This window comes from Schistocerca cancellata, chromosome 5 (assembly GCF_023864275.1).
Source record: "Schistocerca cancellata isolate TAMUIC-IGC-003103 chromosome 5, iqSchCanc2.1, whole genome shotgun sequence".
NCBI classification, from domain to species: Eukaryota; Metazoa; Arthropoda; class Insecta; order Orthoptera; family Acrididae; genus Schistocerca; species Schistocerca cancellata.
This window is the reverse complement of record NC_064630.1, coordinates 725126998-725139433: the sequence shown is the minus strand read 5'-3', so window position 1 is coordinate 725139433 and position 12436 is coordinate 725126998.

The window sequence follows — 12436 nt, the reverse complement described above, 5'->3', positions numbered from 1 at the left end:
GCTATAACTTATACCAAAACATGACAAACCCACAAGCAGAAAAAATAGTACACTAAAGACAACAATGCAGATAAGGGAAATGTCTATTCACATCTTAATGTCTATGTCATTAAAGTGGTGCACCACAGCAACTTATTCTACCATAAAAATTACCAAGTACTTGAAAAGAAAATTATGTATGCAGTTACTGTTACTAGTCCCTTCTTATTGTTCTTTCCTTTCCAAGTGCTCCTTTTTTGAAGAATGTGCATCATAAAATTATTATTTAACAGATCTGTTGACAGAAAGTGTTCACGTTAGCAAATGCATTTCATTCTATTTTATAAAACCAATGCTGCAACACAGCTGGAAAACAAATATCAAATGAAATAAGCAACTATGTACAGCAAAGTATAAAAACATCATTCAATAGTCATGTGGCATTTCATAAGTTGGTAGAAATTATCTCAACTCTCGTAGAAAGACACTTGTCATAATCAGGTGTGTAGATGTAAGAATATTTCCCATCAATTCATTAGCATTTCAGTAAGTAGCACAAACTACAATATGTTCCAAGTAATGAGAGTGTCGTATTTGCGATGCTTTCTACAAAGGAATGTCAATAGCGAGGTAAATAGTCTCTTTTTTTTTCTCCATGTAATGGCTTTTTCTACAGGCAGGTGGCGCAGCTGGGCGCCACAACACATTACATCAAGGTTGTTGTCTTCAGTCCTGAGACTGGTTTGATGCATCTCTCCATGCTACTCTATCCTGTGCAAGCTTCTTCATCTCCCAGTACTTACTGCAACCTACATCCTTCTGAATCTGCTTAGTGTATTCATCTCTTGGTCTCCCTCTACGATTTTTACCCTCCACGCTGCCCTCCAGTGCTAAATTGGTGATCTCTTGATGCCTCAGAACATGTCCTACCAACCGGTGCCTTCTTCTTGTCAAGTTGTGCCACAAACTCCTCTTCTCCCCAATTCAATACCTATTCATTAGTTACGTGATCTACCCATCTAATCTTCAGCATTCTTCTGCAGCACTGCAGTTCGAAAGCTTCTATTCTCTTCTTGTCCAAACTATTTATCGTCCATATTTCACTTCCATACATGGCTACACTCCATACAAATACTTTCAGAAACGACTTCCTGACACTTAAATCTATACTCGATGTTAACAAATTTTTCTTCTTTAGAAACGCTTTCCTTGCCATTGCCAGTCTACATTTTATATCCTCACTACTTCGACCATCATTTGCTCCCCAAATAGCAAAACTCCTTTACTACTTTAAGTGTCTCATTACCTAATTTAGTTCCCTCAGTATCACCCGACTTAATTAGACTACATTCCATTATCCTCGTTTTGCTTTTGTTGATGTTCATCTTATACCCTCCTATCAAAACACTATCCACTCTGTTCAACTGCTCTTCCAAGTCCTTTGCTGTCTCTGACAGAATTACACTGTCATCGGCGAAACTCAATGTTTTTATTTCTTCTCCATGGACTTTAATTCCTACTCCAAATTTTTCTTTTGTTTCCTTTACTGCTTGCTCAATATGCAGATTGAACAACATCGGGGACAGGCTACAACCCTGTCTCACTCCCTTCCCAACCACTGCTTCCATTTCATGTCCCTCGGCTCTTCTAACTACCATCTGCTTTCTGTACAAATTGTAAATAGCATTTCGCTCCCTGTATTTTACCCCTGCCACCTGTAGAATTTGAAAGAGAGTATTCCAGTCAACATTGTCAAAAGCTTTCTCTAAGTCTACAAAAGCCAGAAATGTAGGTTTGCCTTTCCTTAATCTATTTTCTAAGATAAGTCGTAGGGTCAGTATTGCCTCACCTGTTCCAACATATCTACGGAATCCAGACTGATCTTCGCCGAGGTCGGTCTCTTAGTTTTTCCATTCGCCTGTAAAGAATTTGCGTTAGTATTTTGCAGCTGTGACTTATTAAACTGATAGTTCGGTAATTTTCACATCTGTCAACACCTGCTTTCTTTGGGATTGGAATTATTATATTCTTGTTGAAGTCTGAGGGTATTTCGCCTGTCTCATACATCTTGCTCACCAGATCGTAGAGTTTTGTCAGGACTGGCTCTCCCAACTCCGTCAGTAGTTCCAATGGAATGTTGTCTACTCGCGGGGCCTTGTTTCGACTCAGGTCTTTCAGTGCTCTGTCAAACTCTTCACGCAGTATTGTATCTCCCATTTCATCTTCATCTTCATCCTCTTCTATTTCCGTAACATTGTCCTAAAGTACGTCGCCCTGGTATAGACGCTTTATATACTCCTTCCACCTTTCTGCTTTCCCTTCTTTGCTTCGAACTGGGTTTCCATCTGAGTTCTTGATATTAATACAAGTGGCTATCTTTTCTCCATAGGTCTCTTTAATTTTCCTGTAGGCAGTATCTATCTTACCCCTCGTGAGATAAGCCTCTACATCCTTACATTTGTCCTCTAGCTATCCCTGCTTAGCCATTTTGCACTTCTTGTCGATCTCATTTTTGAGACGTTTGTATTCCTTTTTGCCTGCTTTATTTACTGCATTTTTATATTCTCTCCTTTCATCAATTAAATTCAATATGTCTTCTGTTACCCAAGGATTTCTGCTAGCCGTCGTCTTTTTACCTACTTGATCCTCTGCTGCCTTCACTACTTCATCCCTCAAAGCTACCAATTCTTCTTCTACTGTATTTCTTTCCCCCATTCCTGTCAATTGTTCCCTTATGCTCTCCCTGAAACTCTGTGCAACCTCTGGTTTAGTCAGTTTATCCAGGTCCCATCTCGTTAAATTCCCACCTTTTTGCAGTTTCTTCAGTTTTAATCTACAGTTCATAACAAATAGATTGTGGTCAGAGTCCACATCTGCCCCTGGAAATGTCTTACAATTTAAAACCTGGCTCCTAAATCTCTGTCTTACCATTATAAAATCTATCTGATACCTTCTAGTATCTCCAGGATTCTTCCATGTGTACAACCTTCTTTTATGATTCTTGTACCAAGTGTTAGCTATGATTAAGTTACGCTCTGTGCAAAATTCTACCAGGCGGCTTCCTCTTTCATTTCTCTCCCCCAATCCATATTCAAAAACTATGTTTCCTTCTCTCCCTTTTCCTACTCTCGAATTCCAGTCACCCATGACTATTAAATTTTCGTCTCCCTTCACTATCTGAATAATTTCTTTTATCTCATCATACATTTCATCAATTTCTTCATTATCTGCAGAGCTAGTTGGCATATAAACTTGTACTACTGTAGTAGGCATGGGCTTCGTGTCTATCTTGGCCACAATAATGCGTTCACTATGCTGTTTGTAGTAGCTTACCCGCACTCCTATTTTTTTATTCATTATTAAACCTGCTCCTGCATTACCCGTATTTGATTTTCTATTTATAACTCTGTATTCACCTGACAGAAGTCTTGTTCCTCCTGCCACCGAACTTCACTAATTCCCACTATATCTAACTTCAACCTATCCATTTCCCTTTTTAAATTTTCTAACCTACCTGCCCAATTAAGGGATCTGACATTCCACGCTCCGATCCGTAGAACGCGTTTTCTTTTTGCTGATAACGACGTCCTCTTGAGTAGTCCCCGCCCGGAGATCCGAATGGGGGACTATTTTTACCAATAGGGCGCCATCATCATTTAACCGAACAGTAAAGCTGCATGCCCTCGGGAAAAATTACGGCTGTAGTATCCCCTTGCTTTCAGCCGTTCGCAGTACCAGCACAGCAAGGCCGTTTTGGTTAGTGTTACAAGGCCAGATCAGTCAATCATCCACACTGTTGCCCCTGCAACTACTGAAAAGGCTGCTGCCCCTCTTCAGGAACCACACGTTTGTCTGGCCTCTCAACAAATACCCCTCCGTTGTGGTTGAACCTACGGTACGGCCATCTGTATCGCTTCGCCCGCCGCTCGTGGTCTCGCGGTAGCGTTCTCGCTTCCCGAGCACGGGGTCCCGGGTTCGATTCCCGGCGGGGTCAGGGATTTTCACCTGCCTCGAGATGACTGGGTGTTTGTGTTGTCCTCATCATTTCATCATCATCCAGGAAAGTGGCGAAATTGGACTGAGCAAAGATTGGATAATTGTACGGGCGCTGATAACCACGCAGTTGAGCGCTCCACAAACCAAACATCATCATCATCTCATCTGTATCGCTGAGGCACGCAAGCCTCTCCCCACCAACGGCGGCAAATATATATGTATTTGTAACACCCTATATATATATATATATATATATATATATATATATATATATATATATATATGTATATTATTATTATTGGTATTTTGCCCTTAAAGAGCGCATTTGGACTAAACTACATGGCCAGTTCCTTTTGCTGCCTTCCTTGCTGCCCAAACTTCCCTCATTCGCTCGCTGTGTTTCTGTTTCCGGTCCTCTGTCCATGCTTCTTGTCGGCTTCGTGTCTTCGGCTTTATCTTGATTGCCTTTTTGGTTGCCCATATTTCTTTCATCTTCTGGCTGTGACTTGCTTTCGTTCTTCGGTCCATTTTATGCCTGTTCGTTTGTCGCATTGTATCTCATGTAGTTTACTTTTCTTAGTGATGTTTCTGAACTTTATTCTGTCGTTTATTGTGTCTGCTGTTATGTTGAGCTGGTTCAGGTCGTTTTCTACCTCTGCCACCCATTTGTTGTTTCTAGTGGTTACCCAGTCAAAGATCTGTTTGGTCAGCCTGTGTGATGGCATTCTGTATAGGTGTCCATAGAATTGTAGTCTGCGTTTTCTAATCTTTTCTGTGATTGTCTCCGTATGTTTGTACAGTTCCTCTGTAGGTTTCTTGATCCATATTCCATTGTTGTTAGTTGCGCCAAATATTTTCCTAAGTATTTTCCGTTCTACTTTTTCTAATTGTCTGATACGTGTATGCCCTCGGATTAGTGTGGTCTCTGCTGCATATAGTGCCTCGGGGAGCACCACCGTGTCGTAATGGCGTAATTTGGCTTTTTGTGAGATAGACTTCTTGTTGTAATGATTCCACACTACTTTGTATGCCTTGTCCAGTTTAGTCTTTCTTTCTTCATTTGAGTCTCTGTTATGTCCACTCATTTGTAGTGTTTCACCGAGGTATTTGAAGTTTGCTGTTTTGTAAATCGTGCCATACTTTGTGTTCAGAGATGAGAGTTTCTTTGTGCTCATAAACTGTGTCTTTTCGTAAGAGATCTGTAGTCCAGTTTTGGAAGCGATTTCGTGCAGTTTTTCAATAGCGTCTTTTGTTTCCTTTATACCTTTCGTGACAATCGCCAAATCATCTGCAAAAGCCAGGCATTTAATCTGTAGGTTTCCTAAGGTTATCCCCTGTTGTGATGTTTCCCATTCTTTTATGACCTTATCTAACACCAGATTGAAAAGGAGAGGTGAGAGGCCATCGCCTTGTCGGACACCTGTGCGAATTTCGAAGGGCTCTGATAATTCCCCACAGAACTTTACTTTGGAGGTCGTGTTGGTTAAAGTTTGCTCTATGATAGCTCGTGTTTTGTTGTCTACTTTGTATTCTGCTAGAATTTTGAAGAGAGTTTTCCGGTCGATAGAGTCGTACGCCTTTTTGAAGTCAACAAAGGTAATGATCAGGTTCTGTTTGTGTTGTAAAATCATTTTCAAGTTCCAAATTTGTTCCGCACAAGACCGCCCTTTACGGAAGCCTGCTTGGTATTCCCCAATCAAGTGGTCGGTTTGGCATTCTAGTCTGTTCAGTAAAGCTTTAGAGAGGATCTTGTATGTGACCGGTAGTAGGGATATTCCTCTGTAGTTGTTCGGGTTAGTCTTGTCACCTTTTTTGTGTAGTGGGTGTATCAGGGCAGTTTTCCAGTCGTCAGGAATTTTCATGGTTTTCCAGATGTCTTCCAAGATCCTGTGGATGTCTTTGGTGAGTTCTGGGTCTTGTAACTTCCAGATTTCCGCGATGATGCCATCTTCTCCTGGTGCTCTACGATTCTTGAGTGACTTTATTATTTCTTTAACTTCTTCTAGAGTTGGAGGTTCACTATCTGGATTGTATGTGCTCGTTTCTATCATCATTTCTTCCATGGGGGGGTCCGTGTTGAGCAGTTTTTCAAAGTACTTTGCCAGAATGTCACAATTGTTTTTGGTATTGGTTTCTAGGGTTCCATCCGGTCTTCTGAAGCACAAGTTGGGTGGTTGATATCCAGTCATATTTTCTCTGGACGTTCTGTAGAAGTTTCTTGTATTGTTCTTCATGAAGTCCGATTCGATCTCTGTCAGTCGCCGTTTGTCATACTGTCGTTTTTCACTGCGAATGATTTTGCTTGATTGCTTCTGTGTTTTCAAGACGTTCATCCAATTCTCTTGGGATTTATGGCAACTAAATTTTTTTCCATGCACTGATTCGTTGGTCAATAGCTTGGTCACATGTGTGGTTCCACCAACGGTGTTTCCGTGTTCGTGGTGCTTGTGCTAGTTTCATGGCCTCTCGGATTCTTCGTGAAAGTTGTGTCCAGTCTATCGTTTTCTCCATTTTAATTTTGTGTAATACTTGTGTCTGGTTTAAAGTAACGTATTCTGGATCTGGTCTAACAATTTTGTTCTTCTGGAGCTTTTTCTTGGGCAAAAGACGAATCCTGATCTGTAGTAGGTGGTGGTCTGAGTCGAAGTAGCCTTTACGGGTGTCTATGTTCAAAATTTCTTTTTGTGAGTCTTTCTGCACTATTACGTGGTCGATTTGTAGTTCTTGCTTTCCGCTGGGGAATTTCCATGTGGTAAGTTTTCGTGTTGGTTTCTTGAATTTTGTTGACGTAATGGCGAGGTCGTGGCTTTTGCAAAAGTCTATCAGATGTTTTCCGTTTTTGTTGGTGTCCTTGTGTGGAGTATGTTTTCCTGTGATATGTCTGTATATCTTTTCTTTTCCGAGTTTGGCGTTGAAGTCTCCCAGTATTATTTTGACTCTATGTGCAGGAATTTTTCTGATAGTTTCTTCCATAGTCGTCCAGAAGTCATCAATTTCGTCCGGGTTTTTCCTGTTGTAGTCATTAGTTGGTGCATGTGCGTTGATTATTGTGTAGGATTTATTGGCTGATTTCACTGTGATGGTGCTGATTCTTTCGTTTGGTGACGAAAAGTCGATTATGCTGTCCGTGATGGACCTGTGTACTGCAAATCCTGTGCCAAAAAGCCTTAGGTTTTTCAGTTGTCTCGATGGTTTTCCTTTGTATATTCTGAAAGTCTCCGTGTTGAAATGGTCTTCGTCTGTGAATCGTGTTTCTTGCAGTGCACATATTTTGATTTGAAATTTTTCGAGAGTGTCTGTCAGTTGTTTCATCTTTCCTGTCTTCATCAGTGTGTTCACGTTGAGTGTGCCGATGTAGTGTTTGCGTTTGGTCTTGAGGGAGTTTGAGAAGCTCCGATTCTTCTCATGATGTCCGTGAGCCCCCGGAATCCGATGCTCACGACAATCCCAGTCTATTGACTGGGGCCCGGGGTAATGAGATTTTTCTCGTTGTACCATCATGATGTTTAGTAGTTGGATGTATGGCATGCTGCCGAGTACAACCTGACTTTCCAGATCAGGAGGTTGGTTGAGGCCGCCACTGACATGTGGAGCAGACGCCTTTTGTAGCCGCCCACTGTGGGAACAGACGCTACTAGTAGTTTTGGTCCGCCCCGGCCTCCCTGGACGTTCTTCATCTGCAATACTACCAGTACGCTGGAATTTATTGACGAGGGTTTTGATAGCAAGCCTGGTGGGGCCTGTTTTCCGGACTCTACGGGCAAAATCTGTCCACACCTGTTCATAGGTCATTCCACGAAGACGAGCATAAACAACAGCGATTCGTTTTTCTTTGTTTAGCATTCTGTCCTAGTACCTGCAAGAAACAAATATTCCGTTACTATATCACTGAAATCTATAGTGACTTACTATATCACTGAAACGTATAGTAACTTTAGAATCACCATGTGTAAATAATACACTCCTGGAAATGGAAAAAAGAACACATTGACACCGGTGTGTCAGCCCCACCATACTTGCTCCGGACACTGCGAGAGGGCTGTACAAGCAATGATCACACGCACGGCACAGCGGACACACCAGGAACCGCGGTGTTGGCCGTCGAATGGCGCTAGCTGCGCAGCATTTGTGCACCGCCGCCGTCAGTGTCAGCCAGTTTGCCGTGGCATACGGACCTCCATCGCAGTCTTTAACACTGGCAGCATGCCGCGACAGCGTGGACGTGAACCGTATGTGCAGTTGACGGACTTTGAGCGAGGGCGTATAGTGGGCATGCGGGAGGCCGGGTGGACGTACCGCCGAATTGCTCAACACGTGGGGCGTGAGGTCTCCACAGTACATCGATGTCGTCGCCAGTGGTCGGCGGAAGGTGCACGTGCCCGTCGACCTGGGACTGGACCGCAGCGACGCACGGATGCACGCCAAGACCGTAGGATCCTACGCAGTGCCGTAGGGGACCGCACCGCCACTTCCCAGCAAATTAGGGACACTGTTGCTCCTGGGGTATCGGCGAGGACCATTCGCAACCGTCTCCATGAAGCTGGGCTACGGTCCCGCACACCGTTAGGCCGTCTTCCGCTCACGCCCCAACATCGTGCAGCCCGCCTCCAGTGGTGTCGCGACAGGCGTGAATGGAGGGACGAATGGAGACGTGTCGTCTTCAGCTATGAGAGTCGCTTCTGCCTTGGTGCCAATGATGGTTGTATGCGTGTTTGGCGCCGTGCAGGTGAGCGCCACAATCAGGACTGCATACGACCGAGGCACACAGGGCCAACACCCGGCATCATGGTGTGGGGAGCGATCTCCTACACTGGCCGTACACCACTGGTGATCGTCGAGGGGACACTGAATAGTGCACGGTACATCCAAACCGTCATCGAACCCATCGTTCTACCATTCCTAGACCGGCAAGGGAACTTGTTGTTCCAACAGGACAATGCACGTCCGCATGTATCCCGTGCCACCCAACGTGCTCTAGAAGGTGTAAGTCAACTACCCTGGCCAGCAAGATCTCCGGATCTGTCCCCCATTGAGCATGTTTGGGACTGGATGAAGCGTCGTCTCACGCGGTCTGCACGTCCAGCACGAACGCTGGTCCAACTGAGGCGCCAGGTGGAAATGGCATGGCAAGCCGTTCCACAGGACTACATCCAGCATCTCTACGATCGTCTCCATGGGAGAATAGCAGCCTGCATTGCTGCGAAAGGTGGATATACACTGTACTAGTGCCGACATTGTGCATGCTGTGTTGCCTGTGTCTATGTGCCTGTGGTTCTGTCAGTGTGATCATGTGATGTATCTGACCCCAGGAATGTGTCAATAAAGTTTCCCCTTCCTGGGACAATGAATTCACGGTGTTCTTATTTCAATTTCCAGGAGTGTATATATATATAGGGTGTTACAAAAAGGTACGGCCAAACTTTCTGGAAACATTCCTCACACTCAAATAAAGAAAGGATGTTATGTGGACATGTGTCAGGAAACGCTTAATTTCCATGTTAGAGCTCATTTTAGTATTTTAGTATGTTCTTCCACCCACGCTCAATAGAGCACGTTATCATGATATCATACGGGATACTCTACTTGTGCTGCTAGAACATGTGCCTTTACAAGTACGACACAACATGTGGTTCATGCACGATTGAGCTCCTGTACATTTCAGTCAAAGTGTTCGTACGCTTCTCAACAACAGATTCGGTGACCGATGGATTGGTAGAGGCGGACCAATTCCATGGTGGAGATCTGTGGCGCGTATCTCCTCTATACAAGCGGCGCACTCATGCGCGAATTCATTTCAGTGCCATGTTGGTTACACGTTCAGCTCCCATACACCAGGATGTGCAGAGAGTCCTACGTCTATCGCTACTTAAATTTTTTCCATCTTCAAAATCAGTACACAACAGTTACAGACTATTCTTCTAGCTGCCTCTCGTTATTTTTATCACATGTACTTGACACTTTTTTGATGATTACGATTTTCCTCGACACTTCGTGCAAATGTATCCCTGTTAGATGTGGGTGCATACAAGAGTGATTTTTTCCCGAGAGAAAGCCTACGACCATATGTGACATTACGCTATCCTCTTAAAACTCCAGACATGCACACATCCAGTTACTTACTGCATTCTTCCTCTATAATCGCCTGGCTTTGACACCATTAACAACACTAGTTCCCGTATTTTGCATCCCACTGCAGGTGTGCTCCAAGGCTCTCTCCTCTTCTTTACCTCCGTTACATTTTAGATATGCCCAAACCACTTCTACCAATCCACTTCCTTCATTATGCTGATGACACCGCTTTCCTCTCCCTTTACCCTACACTCCAGAAATCCCAACAGCCCTTCCAAACCCACTTCTATGAGAGTACCTCTTGGTGTAACCAGTGGCTCCTGAAGATCAGTCCCTCCTAAACTCGGGCAATAATTACAGGACGTACAACTTGCACCTACCCTCTCCAAGACTTCTACCTCAACACTTACGACAGTCCTATTCAATTACCTAACACTCTAAAACATTTTCGAATAACCATCAACCGGCATATAACTTGGAAACCTCATGTACTAAACATCCAACAGAATGCTCGCAATAGACAAGAAGGTACCAAAACTACCAATTGCGTGATCTTGGGGATGGCACTTCTCCACTGTCCTCCACACATACAAAACCTCGATCCAACCCATCCTTTGCTATACAAATATTGGATGGATATCTGCCAACCCCCCACCCCCCTCCAAATTTTGGAATTCCCTCCAGAGCCCTGAACGCCTCACCCCACCTTACCTTCTGCATTCCACTACCCTCCACCATATGGATCCTGTACCATCTCATCAAATTCCCAACTCTTTTCACTCACACTGAACATCTTGGAACAACATACACCATTTCCAAACTCGACTCCAATAATCCTATAGTTTCCCCTCTACTGTCCAACACTGTCCGCATGTCTGTCAACATATCCCACCAACCCTACACCTACACACCTTCCACATACTCACCAAAAGGAACTTCAACTGTCCTCACCTCCTGTTCTGACATTTACCCCTCCTACCAACTTAAAACCCTCTGTAACATCCACGAGATAAATTTTTGGCTACAGTGCGACGACAGGAAATTATGCCTCTAACAGTTATAAACATTATGTATTCGACGTATGAAAAACAGTGAAAACTTATAAATATTAATTATTTATATGATATTCTATGAAGTAATTGGACATACAGATGTGTATCATACAAAGACAATGATAATTGTAAATTGCTTTTATGATCTGCGTTTGTCTTCCTTTGTTTTTACCTTTTGTTGGTTGGCTTATGTAGATTGCAGACACTTATCAAACTGAGGTCTGTTAAGAAATTGTAATTATTTGTTAATTATTACTTGAAAATAGAGTTCATTATTATTATAAATATGAGTGAATAATTATTTCTAACTTTAGTTCCTCACTCAGTAAGCATTATCTGTGTTAATTATTTCTTTCCGCTGCAACGAGCGCAGCCATTGATGATAGCGATTTGTATCGCATTTTTGTCTGTGTTTTCCTTAGAAACAAATCGGATGTTTGCTTGATGAAGTCTAAATAGTGCACAATACGAAAGTAGAGTTTCTGTAAAGTTCAACAAGCATTTAAAATACTTATTTGCTCTAACAATAGAAAGCCTCTACCAATTGTCTGCCACCATCTTAACAATTATCACAGCGGCAAATTCAAATTACACAACTCTGCAGACATAAATGCCGAACGTAATACAAATGTGTAAAAATAAATGTGCACCGGTGGTTCCGAACTCATTGTAACGAAAATAATTCGAATCAGATTGGTTCTTTAAAAACAGTGCTCATAGTACGATTGTTATAACAAACTTTTCTAGCTGATGTATGGAGCCGAAATTAATCACGCACGAGTTGCGAAGAATATTGTTTCAGGTAACATACGTCAATGTTGTGCGCGGCTGATATTCAGTGGTTTTAACGATAATTTTGATGAAGATAACTGCTTCCATCTTAATCAATAGTTGTAAGTAATCTGTTGTATGAACTGTGATTTAGTGACACTTACACAACTTACAGACAACACTTTAACACGACGTTAACTTGGAGTTCTTTAGCAACTTGATCAAATCTTTAGCCGGGAGAAAAATTATTTACTAATTACTCAGTGTAATAAAACAAGGTTATCATTTTCATTTACAAATTAGTTGAATACTAAACCACTGAATAACACAGCGAACGCCACACTGGCGCCCAGCGTGGGGCCACCAATGCACATTTATTCATTTTAATAATTGAAATTGTGATCTATTACAGGTACGGGGTACCAAAACAAACTATTGTTTATTTACTTGTTTCATGAGCATTGACATCTTCCTACCGAACTACTGTACGAATCTGTGTCTGCGCCGGTGCGACAGTAACTTCATATACGCACCGCAGTCCGCAGCTCTCGATCAACTCACGTAGGGTC